This window comes from Triticum aestivum, chromosome 5D (assembly GCF_018294505.1).
Source record: "Triticum aestivum cultivar Chinese Spring chromosome 5D, IWGSC CS RefSeq v2.1, whole genome shotgun sequence".
Classification (NCBI taxonomy): domain Eukaryota; kingdom Viridiplantae; phylum Streptophyta; class Magnoliopsida; order Poales; family Poaceae; genus Triticum; species Triticum aestivum.
In genome coordinates this window covers 374,700,084-374,718,091 of record NC_057808.1, presented here as the reverse complement: position 1 = coordinate 374,718,091, position 18,008 = coordinate 374,700,084, and the positions used below count along the sequence as shown (strand labels likewise).

General features: G+C 47.5%; 1 pseudogene; it reads left to right on the top strand.

Annotated features, from left to right (window-relative positions):
• LOC123120654 (disease resistance protein RPP8-like) overlaps positions 1-18,008 on the top strand; it is a 31,134-nt pseudogene that overhangs the window by 6,969 nt on the left and 6,157 nt on the right.

Genomic DNA, 18,008 nt, shown 5'->3' with positions numbered 1-18,008 from the left:
CGACCAACGTGACATAGATTTTATTTATCTAGGAGGTGGTTGAACCGGAAATTCTAACCGACCCTATTGTCGAGAGGTTAAATTTAGTTGAAGAAGAAAACAATTACTTGAAGGAAAAAATAAAAAAAATTGAGGAGGAGAAGATGATATTGGAGTTGCATGTTGCGGATGTCGTCGATGATCACAAGATCAAGATGGATGCAATGCGCTTGAAGATTAGAAAGATTAGAAAATATGCCATTCATACCGAGGCTTGGTATCATTATGCCGTTGGATCAATTGTTACCTTGGTTGCGATTATGATCGCATTTGTTTTCGCATTGAAATGTTTTACATAGTTTCAATGTATGGTTTAATTAATTAGATGCTCTGGAGAGCTATATATATGTTGTTAGATGAGAACTATGTATGTACTTTGGTTTTAATGTGATGATGAACTTCTATTAATTTGGTCACTTAATTATCTATTCATGATGTTCTGTAATGGTTTTTGACACACTTAATTATATATAATGCACGCAGATGAACCGGCAATGGATGTACGGTGACAGACACACCTCCGAGTACATTAAGGGCGTGCATGATTTTCTCGAAGTGGCTGAGGCAAACAAGCAGAATGGTTTTATGTGTTGTCCATGCCCTATATGTGGGAATTCGAAGTCTTACTCTGACCGGAAAATCCTTCACACCCACCTACTTTACAAGGGTTTCATGCCACAATATAATGTTTGGACGAGGCACGGAGAAATAGGGGTTATGATGGAAGACGACGAAGAAGAAGAGGACGATGACAACTATGTGCCCCCTGAATACGGTGATGCTGCAACGGGGGAAGCTGCTGAAGATCAAGAGGAACCAGACGATGTGCCCAATGATGCTGCAAGGGGGGAAGCTGCTGAAGATCAAGAGGAACCAGTGCCCGATGATGATGATATCCGCCGGGTCATTGTCGATGCAAGGACGCAATGCGAAAGTCAAAAGGAGAAGCTGAAGTTCGACCGCATGTTAGAGGATCACAAAAAAGGGTTGTACCCCAATTGCGAAGATGGCAACACAAAGCTCGGTACCGTACTGGAATTGCTGCAGTGGAAGGCAGAGAATGCCGTGTCTGACAAAGGATTTGAGAAGCTATTGAAAATATTGAAGAAGAAGCTTCCAAAGGATAACGAATTGCCCGACAGTACATACCCAGCAAAGAAGGTCGTATGCCCTCTAGGATTGGAGGTGCAGAAGATACATGCATGCCCTAATGACTGCATCCTTTACCGCGGTGCATACAAGGATCTGAACGCATGCCCGGTATGCGGTGCATTGCGGTATAAGATCAGACGAGATGACCCTGGTGATGTTGACGGCGAGCCCCCCAGGAAGAGGGTTCCTGCGAAGGTGATGTGGTATGCTCCTATAATACCACGGTTGAAACGTCTGTTCAGAAACGAAGAGCATGCCAAGTTGATGCGATGGCACAGTGAGGACCGTAAGAAAGACGGGAAGTTGAGAGCACTCGCTGACGGGTCGCAGTGGAGAAAAATCGAGAGAAAGTACTGGGCTGAGTTTGCAGCTGACCCAAGGAACGTATGGTTTGGTTTAAGCGCGGATGGCATTAATCCTTTCGGGGAGCAGAGCAGCAATCACAGCACCTGGCCCGTGACTCTATGTATGTATAACCTTCCTCCTTGGATGTGCATGAAGCGGAAGTTCATTATGATGCCAGTTCTCATCCAAGGCCCTAAGCAACCCAGCAACGACATTGATGTGTACCTAAGGCCATTAGTTGAAGAACTTTTACAGCTGTGGAATGGAAACGGTGTACGTACGTGGGATGAGCACAAACAGGAGGAATTTAACCTGCACGCGTTGCTGTTTGTAACCATCAACGATTGGCCCGCTCTCAGTAACCTTTCAGGACAGACAAACAAGGGATACCACGCATGCACGCACTGTTTAGATGACACTGAAAGTATATACCTGGACAAATGCAGAAAGAATGTGTACCTGGGCCATCGTCGATTTCTTCCGACCAACCATCAATGTCGAAAGAAAGGCAAGCATTTCAAAGGCGAGGCAGATCACCGGAAGAAGCCCGCCATGCGTACCGGTGATCACGTACTTGCTATGGTCAATGATTTACACGTAATCTTTGGAAAGGGTCCCGGCGGACTAGCTGTTCCGAATGACGCTGAGGGACACGCACCCATGTGGAAGAAGAAATCTATATTTTGGGACCTACCCTACTGAAAAGAGCTAGAGGTCCGCTCTTCAATCGACGTGATGCACGTGACGAAGAACCTTTGCGTGAACCTGCTAGGCTTCTTGGGCGTGTAAGGGAAGACAAAAGATACACCTGAGGCACGGGAGGACCTGCAACGTTTGCACGAAAAAGACGGCATGCCTCCGAAGCAGTATGAAGGTCCTGCCAGCTACGCTCTTACGAAAGAAGAGAAAGAAATCTTCTTTGAATGCCTGCTCAGTATGAAGGTCCCGACTGGCTTCTCGTCGAATATAAAGGGAATAATAAATTGTTGGGAATCGTAGCATAATTTTAAAATTTTCCTACGTTCACCAAGATGCATCTATGGAGTATACTAGCAACGAGGGGAAAGGAGTGCATCTACATACCCTTGTAGATCGCGAGCGGAAGCGTTCCAATGAACGTGGATGACGGAGTCGTACTCGTCGTGATTCAAATCACCGATGACCGAGTGCCGAACGGACGGCACCTCCGCGTTCAACACACGTACGATGCAGCGACGTCTCCTCCTTCTTGATCCAGCAAGGGGGAAGGAGAGGTTGATGGAGATCCAGCAGCACGACGGCGTGGTGGTGGATGTAGCGGGATGCCGGCAGGGCTTCGCCGGGCTTATACGAGAGAGAGAGAGAGAGAGAGAGGTGTTGCAGGGGAGGAGGGAGGCGCCCAAGGCTGTAGGTTGCTGCCCTCCCTCCCCCCTTTATATAGGCCCCCTTGGGAGGGGGGGCGGCCAAAACCCATCTAGGGTTGGGGGGCGGCGGCCAAGGGGTGCCTTGCCCCCCAAGGCAAGTGGGAAGCCCCCCACCCTAGGGTTTGCAACCCTAGGCGCATGGGGGGAGGCCCATGGGGGGGCGCCCAGCCCACTAGGGGCTGGTTCCCTTCCCACTTCACCCCACGGGGCCCTCCGGGATAGGTGGCCCCACCCGGTGGACCCCCGGGACCCTTCCGGTGGTCCCGGTACAATACCGGTAACCCCCGAAACTTTCCCGGTGGCCGAAACTTGACTTCCTATATATAATTCTTCACCTCCCGACCATTCCGGAACCTCTCGTGACGTCCGGGGTCTCATCCGGGACTCCGAACAACTTTCGAGTTTCCGCATACACATATCTCTACAACCCTAGCGTCACCGAACCTTAAGTGTGTAGACCCTACGGGTTCGGGAGACATGCAGACATGACCGAGACGCCTCTCCGGTCAATAACCAACAGCGGGATCTGGATACCCATGTTGGCTCCCACATGTTCCACGATGATCTCATCGGATGAACCACGGTGTCGAGGATTCAATCAATCCCGTATACAATTCCCTTTGTCAATCGGTATGTTACTTGCCCGAGATTCGATCGTCGGTATCCCAATACCTTGTTCAATCTCGTTACCGGCAAGTCTCTTTACTCGTACCGCAATGCATGATCCCGTGACTAACGCCTTAGTCACATTGAGCTCATTATGATGATGCATTACCGAGTGGGCCCAGAGATACCTCTCCGTCACACGGAGTGACAAATCCCAGTCTCGATCCGTGCCAACCCAACAGACACTTTCGGAGATACCCGTAGTGCACCTTTATAGTCACCCAGTTACGTTGTGACGTTTGGCACACCCAAAGCACTCCTACGGTATCCGGGAGTTGCACGATCTCATGGTCTAAGGAAAAGATACTTGACATTGGAAAAGCTCTAGCAAACGAAACTACACGATCTTTATGCTATGCTTAGGATTGGGTCTTGTCCATCACATCATTCTCCTAATGATGTGATCCCGTTATCAATGACATCCAATGTCCATAGTCAGGAAACCATGACTATCTGTTGATCAACGAGCTAGTCAACTAGAGGCTTACTAGGGACACGTTGTGGTCTATGTATTCACACATGTATTACGATTTCCGGACAATACAATTATAGCATGAATAATAGACAATTACCATGAACAAAGAAATATAATAATAACCATTTATTATTGCCTCTAGGGCATATTTCCAACAGTCTCCCACTTGCACTAGAGTCAATAATCTAGTTACATTGTGATGAATCGAACACCCATTGCGTCCTGGTGTTGATCATGTTTTGCCCTAGGGAGAGGTTTAGTCAACGGATCTGCTACATTCAGGTCCGTGTGTACTTTACAAATATCTATGTCTCCATTTTGAACACTTTCACGAATGGAGTTGAAGCGACGCTTGATATGCCTGGTCTTCCTGTGAAACCTGGGCTCCTTCGCAAGGGCAATAGCTCCAGTGTTGTCACAGAAGAGAGTCATCGGGCCCGACGCATTGGGAATCACCCCTAGGTCGGTAATGAACTCCTTCATCCAGACTGCTTCCTGTGCTGCCTCCGAGGCTGCCATGTACTCCGCTTCACATGTAGATCCCGCCACGACGCTTTGCTTGCAACTGCACCAGCTTACTGCTCCTCCATTCAAAATATACACGTATCCGGTCTGTGACTTCGAGTCATCCAGATCTGTGTCGAAGCTAGCGTCGACGTAACCCTTTACGACGAGCTCTTCGTCACCTCCATAAACGAGAAACATATCCTTAGTCCTCTTCAGGTACTTCAGGATATTCTTGACCGCTGTCCAGTGTTCCATGCCGGGATTACTTTGGTACCTTCCTACCAAACTTACGGCAAGGTTTACATCAGGTCTGGTACACAGCATGGCATACATAATAGACCCTATGGCCGAGGCATAGGGGATGACACTCATCTTTTCTCTATCTTCTGCCGTGGTCGGGCATTGAGCCGTGCTCAACTGCACACCTTGCAATACAGGCAAGAACCCCTTCTTGGACTGATCCATATTGAACTTCTTCAATATCTTGTCAAGGTATGTACTCTGTGAAAGACCAATGAGGCGTCTTGATCTATCTCTATAGATCTTGATGCCTAATATATAAGCAGCTTCTCCAAGGTCCTTCATTGAAAAACACTTATTCAAATAGGCCTTTATACTTTCCAAGAATTCTATATCATTTCCCATCAATAGTATGTCATCCACATATAATATGAGAAATGCTACAGAGCTCCCACTCACTTTCTTGTAAACACAGGCTTCTCCATAAGTCTGTGTAAACCCAAACGCTTTGATCATCTCATCAAAGCGAATGTTCCAACTCCGAGATGCTTGCACCAGCCCATAGATTGAGCGCTGGAGCTTGCATACTTTGTTAGCATTCTTAGGATCGACAAAACCTTCCGGCTGCATCATATACAACTCTTCCTTAAGGAAGCCATTAAGGAATGCCGTTTTGACGTCCATCTGCCATATCTCATAATCATAGTATGCGGCAATTGCTAACATGATTCGGACGGACTTCAGCTTCGCTACGGGTGAGAAAGTCTCATCGTAGTCAACCCCTTGAACTTGTCGATAACCCTTAGCGACAAGTCGAGCTTTGTAGATGGTCACATTACCATCCGCGTCCGTCTTCTTCTTAAAGATCCATTTGTTTTCTATGGCTCGCCGATCATCGGGCAAGTCAGTCAAAGTCCATACTTCGTTTTCATACATGGATCCTATCTCGGATTTCATGGCTTCTAGCCATTTGTCGGAATCCGGGCCCGCCATCGCTTCTTCATAGTTCGAAGGTTCACCGTTGTCTAACAACATGATTTCCAGGACAGGGTTGCCGTACCACTCTGGTGCGGAACGTGTCCTTGTGGACCTACGAAGTTCAGTAGTAACTTGATCCGAAGCTTCATGATCATCATCATTAACTTCCTCCCCAGTCGGTGTAGGCACCACAGGAACATTTTCCCGCGCTGCGCTACTTTCCGGTTCGGAAGGGGTGACTATCACCTCATCAAGTTCCACTTTCCTCCCACTCAATTCTTTCGAGAGAAACTCCTTCTCTAGAAAGGACCCGTTCTTGGCAACGAAGATCTTGCCTTCGGATCTGAGGTAGAAGGTATACCCAATAGTTTCCTTAGGGTATCCTATGAAGACGCATTTTTCCGACTTGGGTTCGAGCTTTTCAGGTTGAAGTTTCTTGACATAAGCATCGCATCCCCAAACTTTTAGAAACGACAGCTTAGGTTTCTTCCCAAACCATAATTCATACGGTGTCGTCTCAACGGATTTCGACGGAGCCCTATTTAAAGTGAATGCGGCAGTCTCTAAAGCATAGCCCCAAAATGAGAGCGGTAAATCGGTAAGAGACATCATAGATCGCACCATATCCAATAGAGTGCGATTACGACGTTCGGACACACCGTTTCTCTGAGGTGTTCCAGGCGGCGTGAGTTGTGAAACTATTCCACATTTCCTTAAGTGTGCACCAAACTCGTGACTTAAATATTCTCCACCACGATCTGATCGTAAGAATTTTATTCTCCTGTCACGTTGATTCTCAACCTCACTCTGAAATTCCTTGAACTTTTCAAAGGTTTCAGACTTGTGTTTCATTAGGTAGACATACCCATATCTACTTAAGTCATCAGTGAGAGTGAGAACATAACGATATCCTCCGCGAGCCTCAACACTCATTGGACCGCACACATCGGTATGTATGATTTCCAATAAGTTGGTTGCTCGCTCCATTGTTCCGGAGAACGGAGTCTTGGTCATCTTACCCATGAGGCATGGTTCGCACGTGTCAAATGATTCGTAATCAAGAGACTCCAAAAGTCCATCTGCATGGAGCTTCTTCATGCGCTTGACACCAATGTGACCAAGGCGGCAGTGCCACAAGTATGTGGGACTATCGTTATCAACTTTACATCTTTTGGTATTCACACTATGAACATGTGTAACATCACGTTCGAGATTCATCAAAAATAAACCATTGACCAGCGGGGCATGACCATAAAACATATCTCTCAAATAAATAGAACAACCATTATTCTCGGATTTAAATGAGTAGCCATCTCGAATTAAACGAGATCCAGATACAATGTTCATGCTCAAAGCTGGCACTAAATAACAATTATTGAGGTTTAAAACTAATCTCATAGGTAGATGCAGAGGTAGCGTGCCGACGGCGATCACATTGACCTTGGAACCATTCCCGACGCGCATCGTCACCTCGTCCTTCGCCAGTCTCCGTTTATTCCGTAGTTCCTGTTTTGAGTTACAAATATGAGCAACCGCACCGGTATCAAATACCCAGGAGCTACTACGAGTACTGGTAAGGTACACATCAATTACATGTATATCACATATACCTTTGGTGTTGCCGGCCTTCTTCTTGTCCGCTAAGTATTTGGGGCAGTTCCGCTTCCAGTGACCACTTCCCTTGCAATAAAAGCACTCAATTTCAGGCTTGGGTCCATTCTTCGACTTCTTCCCGGCAACTGGCTTACCGGGCGCGGCAACTCCCTTGCCGTCCTTCTTGAAGTTCTTCTTACCCTTGCCCTTCTTGAACTTAGTGGTTTTATTCACCATCAACACTTGATGTTCTTTTCTGATCTCTACCTCAGCTGATTTCAGCATTGAATATACCTCAGGAATGGTCTTTTCCATCCCCTGCATATTGAAGTTCATCACAAAGCTCTTGTAGCTTGGTGGGAGCGACTGGAGGATTCTGTCAATGACCGCGTCATCCGGGAGATTGACTCCCAGCTGAGACAAGCGGTTATGCAATCCCAGACATTCTGAGTATGTGCTCACTAACAGAACTGTTCTCCTCCATTTTACAGCTGAAGAACTTGTCGGAGACATCATATCTCTCGACCCGGGCATGAGCTTGGAAAACTAATTTTAGCTCCTCGAACATCTCATATGTTCCATGTTTCTCAAAACGCTTTTGAAGACCCGGTTCTAGGCTGTAAAGCATGCCGCACTGAACGAGCGAGTAATCATCAGCACGCTGCTGCCAAGCGTTCATAACGTCTTGGTTCTGTGGGATTGGTGCATCACCTAGCGGTGCTTCTAAGACATAATCTTTCTTGGCTACTATGAGGATGAGCCTCAGGTTCCGGACCCAGTCCGTATAGTTGCTGCCATCATCTTTCAGCTTGGTTTTCTCTAGGAACGTGTTGAAATTGAGGACAACGTTGGCCATTTGATCTACAAGACATAGTGTAAAGATTTTAGACTAAGTTCATGATAATTAAGTTCATATAATCAAATTATTTAATGAACTCCCACTCAGATAGACATCCCTCTAGTCATCTAAGTGATACATGATCCGAATTTAACTAGGCCGTGTCCGATCATCACGTGAGACGGACTAGTCAAGACCGGTGAACATCTCCATGTTGATCGTATCTTCTATACGACTCATGCTCGACCTTTCGGTCCTCCGTGTTCCGAGGCCATGTCTGTACATGCTAGGCTCGTCAAGTCAACCTAAGTGTATTGCGTGTGTTCCGAGGCCATGTCTGTACATGCTAGGCTCGTCAACACCCGTTGTATTCGAACGTTAGAATCTATCACACCCGATCATCACGTGGTGCTTCGAAACAACGAACCTTCGCAACGGTGCACAGTTAGGGGGAACACTTTTCTTGAAATTATCATAAGGGATCATCTTACTTACTACCGTCGTTCTAAGCAAATAAGATGCAAAAACATGATAAACATCACATGCAATCAAATAGTGACATGATATGGCCAATATCATTATGCTCCTTTGATCTCCATCTTCGGGGCACCATGATCATCTTCGTCACCGGCATGACACCATGATCTCCATCATCATGATCTCCATCATTGTGTCTTCATGAAGTCGTCACGCCAACGATTACTTCTACTTCTATGGCTAACGCGTTTAGCAACAAAGTAAAGTAATTTACATGGCGTTATTCAATGACACGCAGGTCATACAAAATAATAAAGACAACTCCTATGGCTCCTGCCGGTTGTCATACTCATCGACATGCAAGTCGTGATTCCTATTACAAGAATATGATCAATCTCATACATCACATATATCATTCATCACATCTTCTGGCCATATCACATCACATAGCACTTGCTGCAAAAACAAGTTAGACGTCCTCTAATTGTTGTTGCAAGTTTTTTACGTGGTTTGTAGGTTTCTAGCAAGAACGTTTCTTACCTACGTATGACCACAACGTGATTTGCCAATTTCTATTTACCCTTCATAAGGACCCTTTTCATCGAATCCGTTCCGACTAAAGTAGGAGAGACAGACACCCGCTAGCCACCTTATGCAACTAGTGCATGTCAATCGGTGGAACCTGTCTCACATAAGCGTACGTGTAAGGTCGGTCCGGGCCGCTTCATCCTACAATGCCGCCGAAACAAGAAAAGACTAGTAGCGGCAAGAAGAATTGGCAAACTCAACGCCCACAACTGCTTTGTGTTCTACTCGTGCATAGTAACTACGCATAGGCCTGGCTCATGATGCCACTGTTGGGAATCGTAGCATAATTTTAAAATTTTCCTACGTTCACCAAGATGCATCTATGGAGTATACTAGCAACAAGGGGAAAGGAGTGCATCTACATACCCTTGTAGATCGCGAGCGGAAGCGTTCCAATGAACGTGGATGACGGAGTCGTACTCGTCGTGATTCAAATCACCGATGACCGAGTGCCGAACGGACGGCACCTCCGCGTTCAACACACGTACGGTGCAGCGACGTCTCCTCCTTCTTGATCCAGCAAGGGGGAAGGAGAGGTTGATGGAGATCCAGCAGCACGACGGCCTGGTGGTGGATGTAGCGGGATGCCGGCAGGGCTTCGCCGGGCTTATACGAGAGAGAGAGAGGTGTTGCAGGGGAGGAGGGAGGCGCCCAAGGCTGTAGGTTGCTGCCCTCCCTCCCCCCCTTTATATAGGCCCCCTTGGGAGGGGGGGCCGGCCAAAACCCATCTAGGGTTGGGGGGGCGGCGGCCAAGGGGTGCCTTGCCCCCCAAGGCAAGTGGGAAGCCCCCCACCCTAGGGTTTGCAACCCTAGGCGCATGGGGGAGGCCCATGGGGGGGGCGCCCAGCCCACTAGGGGCTGGTTCCCTTCCCACTTCAGCCCATGGGGCCCTCCGGGATAGGTGGCCCCACCCGGTGGACCCCCGGGACCCTTCCGGTGGTCCCGGTACAATACCGGTAACCCCCGAAACTTTCCCGGTGGCCGAAACTTGACTTCCTATATATAATTCTTCACCTCCGGACCATTCCGGAACCTCTCGTGACGTCCGGGATCTCATCCGGGACTCCAAACAACTTTCGAGTTTCCGCATACACATATCTCTACAACCCTAGCGTCACCGAACCTTAAGTGTGTAGACCCTACGGGTTCGGGAGACATGCAGACATGACCGAGACGCCTCTCCGGTCAATAACCAACAGCGGGATCTGGATACCCATGTTGGCTCCCACATGTTCCACGATGATCTCATCGGATGAACCACGGTGTCGAGGATTCAATCAATCCCGTATACAATTCCCTTTGTCAATCGGTATGTTACTTGCCCGAGATTCGATCGTCGGTATCCCAATACCTTGTTCAATCTCGTTACCGGCAAGTCTCTTTACTCGTACCGCAATGCATGATCCCGTGACTAACGCCTTAGTCACATTGAGCTCATTATGATGATGCATTACCGAGTGGGCCCAGAGATACCTCTCCGTCACACGGAGTGACAAATCCCAGTCTCGATCCGTGCCAACCCAACAGACACTTTCGGAGATACCCGTAGTGCACCTTTATAGTCACCCAGTGACGTTGTGACGTTTGGCACACCCAAAGCACTCCTACAGTATCCGGGAGTTGCACGATCTCATGGTCTAAGAAAAAGATACTTGACATTGGAAAAGCTCTAGCAAACGAAACTACACGATCTTTATGCTATGCTTAGGATTGGGTCTTGTCCATCACATCATTCTCCTAATGATGTGATCCCGTTATCAATGACATCCAATGTCCATAGTCAGGAAACCATGACTATCTGTTGATCAACGAGCTAGTCAACTAGAGGCTTACTAGGGACACGTTGTGGTCTATGTATTCACACATGTATTACGATTTCCGGATAATACAATTATAGCATGAATAATAGACAATTACCATGAACAAAGAAATATAATAATAACCATTTATTATTGCCTCTAGGGCATATTTCCAACATAAATATGCTAGAGAAAAAGTTCCAGAACCTAAAGTCTCATGACTGCCACGTGATTATGACGCAACTGCTTCCGGTTGCATTGAGGGGGCTTCTACCGGAAAACATCCGATTAGCCATTGTGAAGCTATGTGCATTCCTCAATGCAATCTCTCAGAAGGTGATCGATCCAGAAATCATACCAAGGCTAAGGAGTGATGTGGCGCAATGTCTTGTCAGTTTCGAGCTGGTGTTCCCACCATCCTTCTTCAATATCATGACGCACGTCCTAGTTCATCTAGTCGACGAGATTGTCATTCTGGGGCCCGTATTTCTACACAATATGTTCCCCTTTGAGAGGTTCATGGGAGTCCTAAAGAAATATGTCCGTAACCGCGCTAGGCCAGAAGGAAGCATCTCCATGGGCCATCAAACAGAGGATGTCATTGGGTTTTGTGTTGACTTCATTCCTGGCCTTAAGAAGATAGGTCTCCCTAAATCGCGGTATGAGGGGAGACTGACTGGAAAAGGCACGCTTGGAGGGGACTCAATAATATGCAGGGACAGATATTCTTGGTCTCAAGCACACTACACAGTTCTACAGAACTCTACCTTGGTGACCCCGTATGTCGATGAACACAAGAACAGTCTGCGCTCCAAACACCCGGAGCAGTGTGACGACTGGATTACATGTGAACACATCAGGACTTTCAGCAGTTGGTTGGAAACACGTCTCAGAGGTGACACCACTGTTTGTGATGAGTTGTACTCGTTGTCCAGGGGACCATCTTCGACTGTATTGATTTACAAAGGATACGAGATAAATGGGAATACATTTTACACGATCGCCCAAGATCAAAAGAGCACCAACCAAAACAGCGGTGTCCGCTTTGATGCAGCAACCGAGAGGGGAAAGGACACATATTATGGTTACATAATGGACATATGGGAACTTGACTACGGACATGATTTTAAGGTCCCTTTGTTTAAGTGCAAATGGGTCAATCTGTCAGGAGGCGGGGTACAGGTAGACCCACAGTACGGAATGACAACAGTGGATCTGAACAATCTTGGGTACACTGACGAACCGTTCGTCCTAGCCAATGATGTGGCACAGGTTATCTATGTGAAGGACATGTCTACCAGACCGAGAAAAGGAAAATATAAGGAAGCGAATACATCATACGATAAGCCAAAACGCCACATAGTTCTTTCAGGAAAAATGGACATTGTGGGAGTGAAGGGCAAGACAGACATGTCTGAAGATTATGAAAAGTTTCATGAAATTCGTCCCTTCAAAGTCAAGGCTGACCCAAGCATCCTGATAAACGATGAAGATTATCCATGGTTACGGCGCAATAAGCAAATGACACAAGCGAAGAAAAAGTGAAGACTTTCTCCGCAACTATTATGATGATACCATGCCAACTTTGTAACAGACGAGTATGATACCATTGTCCGTTTTGTACACGAAGTGCATCTAGTTTTTGCCGTAACCCTCTCAACTTTCTTGCACATGCTATGTGGATGAAATGATGATACCATGCCAACTTTCAACCTTTTCAGAGTTCATTTGAAATGCTTTTCAATTTTAGGGTCTTATAGCTCAAAATAATTAGTAAATGCATGAAAAATAACAGGCCAAAAATTAAAAATTATGCCACCTACTGGGCCACCACGGCCTGAATACGATTAGAAACCCATCCATGGGCCAGGATTCAGGCCCGCAGAAGGCCCAGTAGGCCCATAGGCATGTACAGAGAGGTTAGGCCCGTAAGCCTCCTTTAGAGAGGAGCTCGACAGCTCAGGCGCACCGCACCTTATAAACAGGTGCGGCTCTCTCTCAGCTAGCGAGGTGGGACTAAACTCCCACCACCACGCCGCTGTGCAAGGCCATTGGTCCCGGTTGGTGGCACGAACCGGGACCAATTCCACCCTTTGGTCCCGGTTGGTGCCACGAACCGGTACTAATGAGGCTGTGGCCCCACGAGCACCTTTAGTACCGGTTCGTGGCACGAACCGGTACTAGAGTTTCTTACTAAGCAGTTTTTTAGTCCCACCTCGCTAGCTGAGAAGCACTAGGAGCGGTTTATAAGCCCTGAGTGCAGAGACGATGAAGAAGAGGCGCAATGCTCACCTTCACGTTGCTTAGCTTCAAGCCTTGAGGAATAAGGTAGACTGCATGGAGCTATGTGCAGTGCAGTCTACACTATTCCGAAAGGCTTGAAGCTAATCAACGAGCATTGCGCCTCTTTTTTATTTTTAATAACTTATTACAACTCCGGACTTCTTGTGTTACGACAAAATAAAATAAACTTTAATAAAATTTATGAAACTAAAATTAACAAAGTATTTTCTGTTCAAAACATTATAAGAAACCTCTAGTATTATTGAAACTAAAATCATATAAAATTCATGCAACTAAAATTATCGAAGTATTTTCTGTTCAAAAATCATTAAAAGCAAAAAGAATTTTCATAAAGAACTTTTTTTGATAGAAACTTTAATAGCAAAAAGAATTATCATAAAGTAAAATAAATAAGTAATTAGAAACAAAATAAAATAAAATAAATAAGTTTTTTGTTGTAAGTAGAAACAAAACAAAATAAATAAAGCAAAAAAGAAAACTAAAAAACTAAATACAGCAAAAAGAATTTTCATAAAGAACTTTTTTTGATAGAAACTTTAATAGCAAAAAGAATTATCATAAAGTAAAATAAATAAGTAATTAGAAACAAAATAAAATAAAATAAATAAGTTTTTTGTTGTAAGTAGAAACAAAACAAAATAAATAAAGCAAAAAAGAAAACAAAAAAACTAAATACAGCAAAAAAAATTGTTGGGGCGCTGCCCGCTGGGCCTTCCAACCCTCGGGTTTGCAAATACAGGCCCAGAAGGGCTAGAAGGCTCAACGGGCAGCGCGCCAAAGTTAGGCCCAGAAGCCTGGTATAGAGAGGAGTTCGAGACAGCAGCCGCGTCGGGGCTTTTAAACTGGTGCGGGCGCCCCTCGGCTAGCGAGGTGGGACTAAACTTCTGGCCGCGACGCGGGCAGCAAGAGGCCTTTGGTCCCGGTTGGTGCCACCAACCGGGACTAAAGGGGTGCATTGGTACCGGTTCGTGGCACCAACCGGGACCAATGCCCCCCCTTTAGTCCCGGTTGGTGCCACCAACCGGGACCAAAGGCCGCCGCTTCCCGCCCTTTGGGCTGCTGAAAAGAGGACTTTGGTCCCGGTTGGTGGCACCAACCGGGACTAAAGGGGGGCATTGGTCCCGGTTGGTGCCACGAACCAGGACCAATGCTCTCAATATATAAGAAAGCACTTAGCGTTTTTCAGATTCATCTCTGCATCAGTTCCCCCGCCCCGACGACGCCGCCAGGCTGCCCGAGCTCGCCCCGTCGACGCCGTCACCGCCCTCTGCTGCCTCATCGACGCACAGCCGCCCTTCCCCGAGCACGCCGCCGGCAGCCCGCCCCGACCACGCCGCGCGCCCCTGCCCCGACCACGTCGTCGTCGCCCCAGCTGCCCCGACCACGCCGCCGTCGCCTCTGCCTCGCCATGCCCCGACCACGCCGCCGACGCCTCTGCCTCGCCCTGCCCCGACCACGCCGCCGTCGCCTCTGCCCCTGCCCCGACGCGCCGCCGTCGCCTTGGTCAGGGCCGGCACTGCCCCCTTCCTCCCTGTCTTTTTTTGCATTTTTATAAAAATGTATATATGTATGTATATATGTTCTCTGTGTATATATATGTTCTCTGTGTATATATATGTTTATGTATATATGCAAAAGATAGATTTTTAGAAAAGTTAGGATTTTTTTCTGTTCATAGATTTTTTTGGTGATATTAATTATTGTAGAATATGCAAATATTTGTATATTCATATGAACAATGCATTAGGCAAAACCTTTACTTTTTTTCGAAATTTTCTATTTGAACATTTTTTTATGAATGAGAGGAAAAAGGAAAATAAGAAGAGGAAGAAAGGAGAAGAAGTGGAGAGGAAGAAGAGGAGAAATAAATAAGAAGAGGAAAAAAGAAGAAAAAGAAGAGGAGAAGAAGAAAGGAATAGAAGAGAAGAAGAAAAAATAGAAAAAATTCTATTTTTTCTTCTTCTCTCCTCTATTCCTTTCTTCTTCTCCTCTTTTTTTTTCTTCTTTTTTTTCTTCGATCTTCTCCTCTATTCCTTTCTTCTTCTCCTCTTTTTGTTTCTTCTTCGTTTTCTTATGTTTTATCGGGTCTGTCGTCGTCGATATACCCCTCTCCCGATAACTTCAACACGAGGGGGGGTCGATATACCCCCTCCCCGATAATATTATTTTCCCATGTACGTTCATTGTCGTTGTCGATATAACCCCCTCCCGATAACTTCAACACGTGGGGGGGTCGATATACCCCCTCCCCGATAACATTATTTTCCCATGTATGTATGTCGTCGTTGTCGATATATATAACTCCCTCCCAGATAACTTCGACATGATGGACGGTCGATATTTATACCCCCTCTCGACCGTGATAACTTATACCACGGGAGCACCCCCCGGCCCTCTCGCTCGACCAAAACTCTCGAGGACACCCAAACCCTAGAAAAAAACGATGTCGGTCTCCTACCCCCTCCCGCCGCGCCCCTACCCTTGAAGCGTTGCCGAGGCCACCCCAAACCCGGAATAAGCTAGGTCTACGTTTGCACTAATATATCCACCTGCTGTCATGTTTGTGTAATAATTGCCATGTTGTAATATTTGCAGAAACAATGGAGCACGGACGAGACGAGCAAGCAGAAGAGGTGTTGGGGGACATAATCTTAGCCGGAGGTGATATCTTGTCGTATCTTAACGACAATGATGGTCTGGAAGAACAGGGTGAAGAAGCAGGCTACGGTGATCGAAGAGTGGAGGAGGAAAGACATGATTATGATGGCTCCGGTGACCCAATGCTGGTGCAAGAAGGAGCCCGTGGTGACGGCTCCGGTGACCGAACAGAGTCCGGCCAGGTAAATATATTAGTTAAGCCTGTGCTGACTAGCTAATTGATGCATTCATTGTTTTGGTATGTACACATATTAATTAACACTCGTCTTTCTTCTTTTTTCTAGCCCTCCGGATCGAGCACAACTTCGGTAAAGAGACGAGGCCCGAAGAGAAAGTTGCGCTCGGATGAAAGGTTTGAGATCACAGCAATCGCGCGCGACGGCCAACCGATTGAACCCATCCGGACAAAGGATGCATTTGCTGCTCAGTGCGGGGTTCTAGTTAGGGACAAGATCCCGATCAGCATCCAGCAATGGTATAAGCCTAAGAAGGAAGACCCTGAGGTGTCTTATGTCAATGATATGCAGAAAGATGATCTTTGGACTGAGCTGAAGGCAAATTTCACCCTACCGCCAGAGGAGGATCCGGAGAAGCCAGTTAAAGAGCAATTAATCAAGTCTCATGCTCTTAAGAAGATGGCAGACCTATTCAGGAGGTGGAAGAATGAGCTGAAAACGTTTGTCGACAAAGAAGAGACACCAGAATTCATCGGCCGGTATGAGAAGATCAGAGATCACTGGCCCGCATTTGTGGCCCACAAGACATCAGAAAAGAGTAAGAAGATGTCAGCGACAAACAAGAAGAATGCTGCGAAGAAGAAGCTTCACCATCGCACGGGGTCAGGTGGCTACCTCAAAGCCCGGCCTAAGTGGGCCAAGGCTGAGAATGATCTGCTTGAAAAAGGGATCGAACCACAGACAATGAACTGGACAGACCGTTGCCGGACTTGGTTCTTCGGGGCTGGCGGAACCTTGGACCCTGTATCAGGGAGGTGCGTTTGGACGAACGAGCTTTTGAGAATACCAGTCAAGAAGATTCAGCAATATATCGATGCAGCGCAGGAAGGGACGTTCGTTCCAGACAGAGAGAAAGACGAGCTCACAATGGCCCTCGGGAATCCTGAGCACCCTGGACGGACACGAGGCACGCCAGGCTCCGTTCCGTGGAAGGCTGGTTTTCCGGACGCGGGCGGTTACAAAAGCCAGGAGAGGAGGAAAAAAGTGGAGCAGATCCAAATTCAGAAGCTGCACGAAAGGGTTCAAGCGCTAGAGGAACGAGACGGCAATCGACATGCCGAAACTACCCCCGAAGCTACACCGCCATCTCAGCGGAGAAGCAGCGTGGCTTCCACCGAGCTGCTTCAGCCGGAGCATGTCTTGACGGCTCCTGCTAGCTACCCCGTGGATGCTATCACGGAGTCTCAACATTGCCACCTTATGGCGCAATGGCAGAACTTCAAAGTCAAGGCGGCTGTTGGCTCTGTTTTACCTCCTGAACCCGGCGCAACCTACCACTGCCGGCCGATTCCAGAAGGATATGCTAGGGTGATGGTGGATGAAATAACGGAGGGATTTGAGGACCTCCAGCTTGACCACCCTACCGGTGAAGGGGAGACTCGGCTGGGTTCTGCTCTGAAGACTCCATGCCTATGGCGGAAGGAGCTCATCAACCTTCCGAACTGGACGGCTCCGGCGAGTAAGGGCACTCCGCCTCCTCCTCCGCCTCCTCCTCCGGCGAGTGATCAGGGCACTCAGCCTCCTTCTCCGGCGCGTGGCGGCACTCCGCCTCCTCCTCCGCCTCCTCCTCTGGCGAGTGATCAGGGCACTCAGCCTCCTTCTCTGGCGCGTGGCGGCACTCCGCCTCCTTCTCCGCCTGCGCCGGCGCGCCAGAGCAGCCAGCCTCCTCCTTCTCCGCCTCGTCAGCAAGGGCGGAAGAGACCCGCCGCC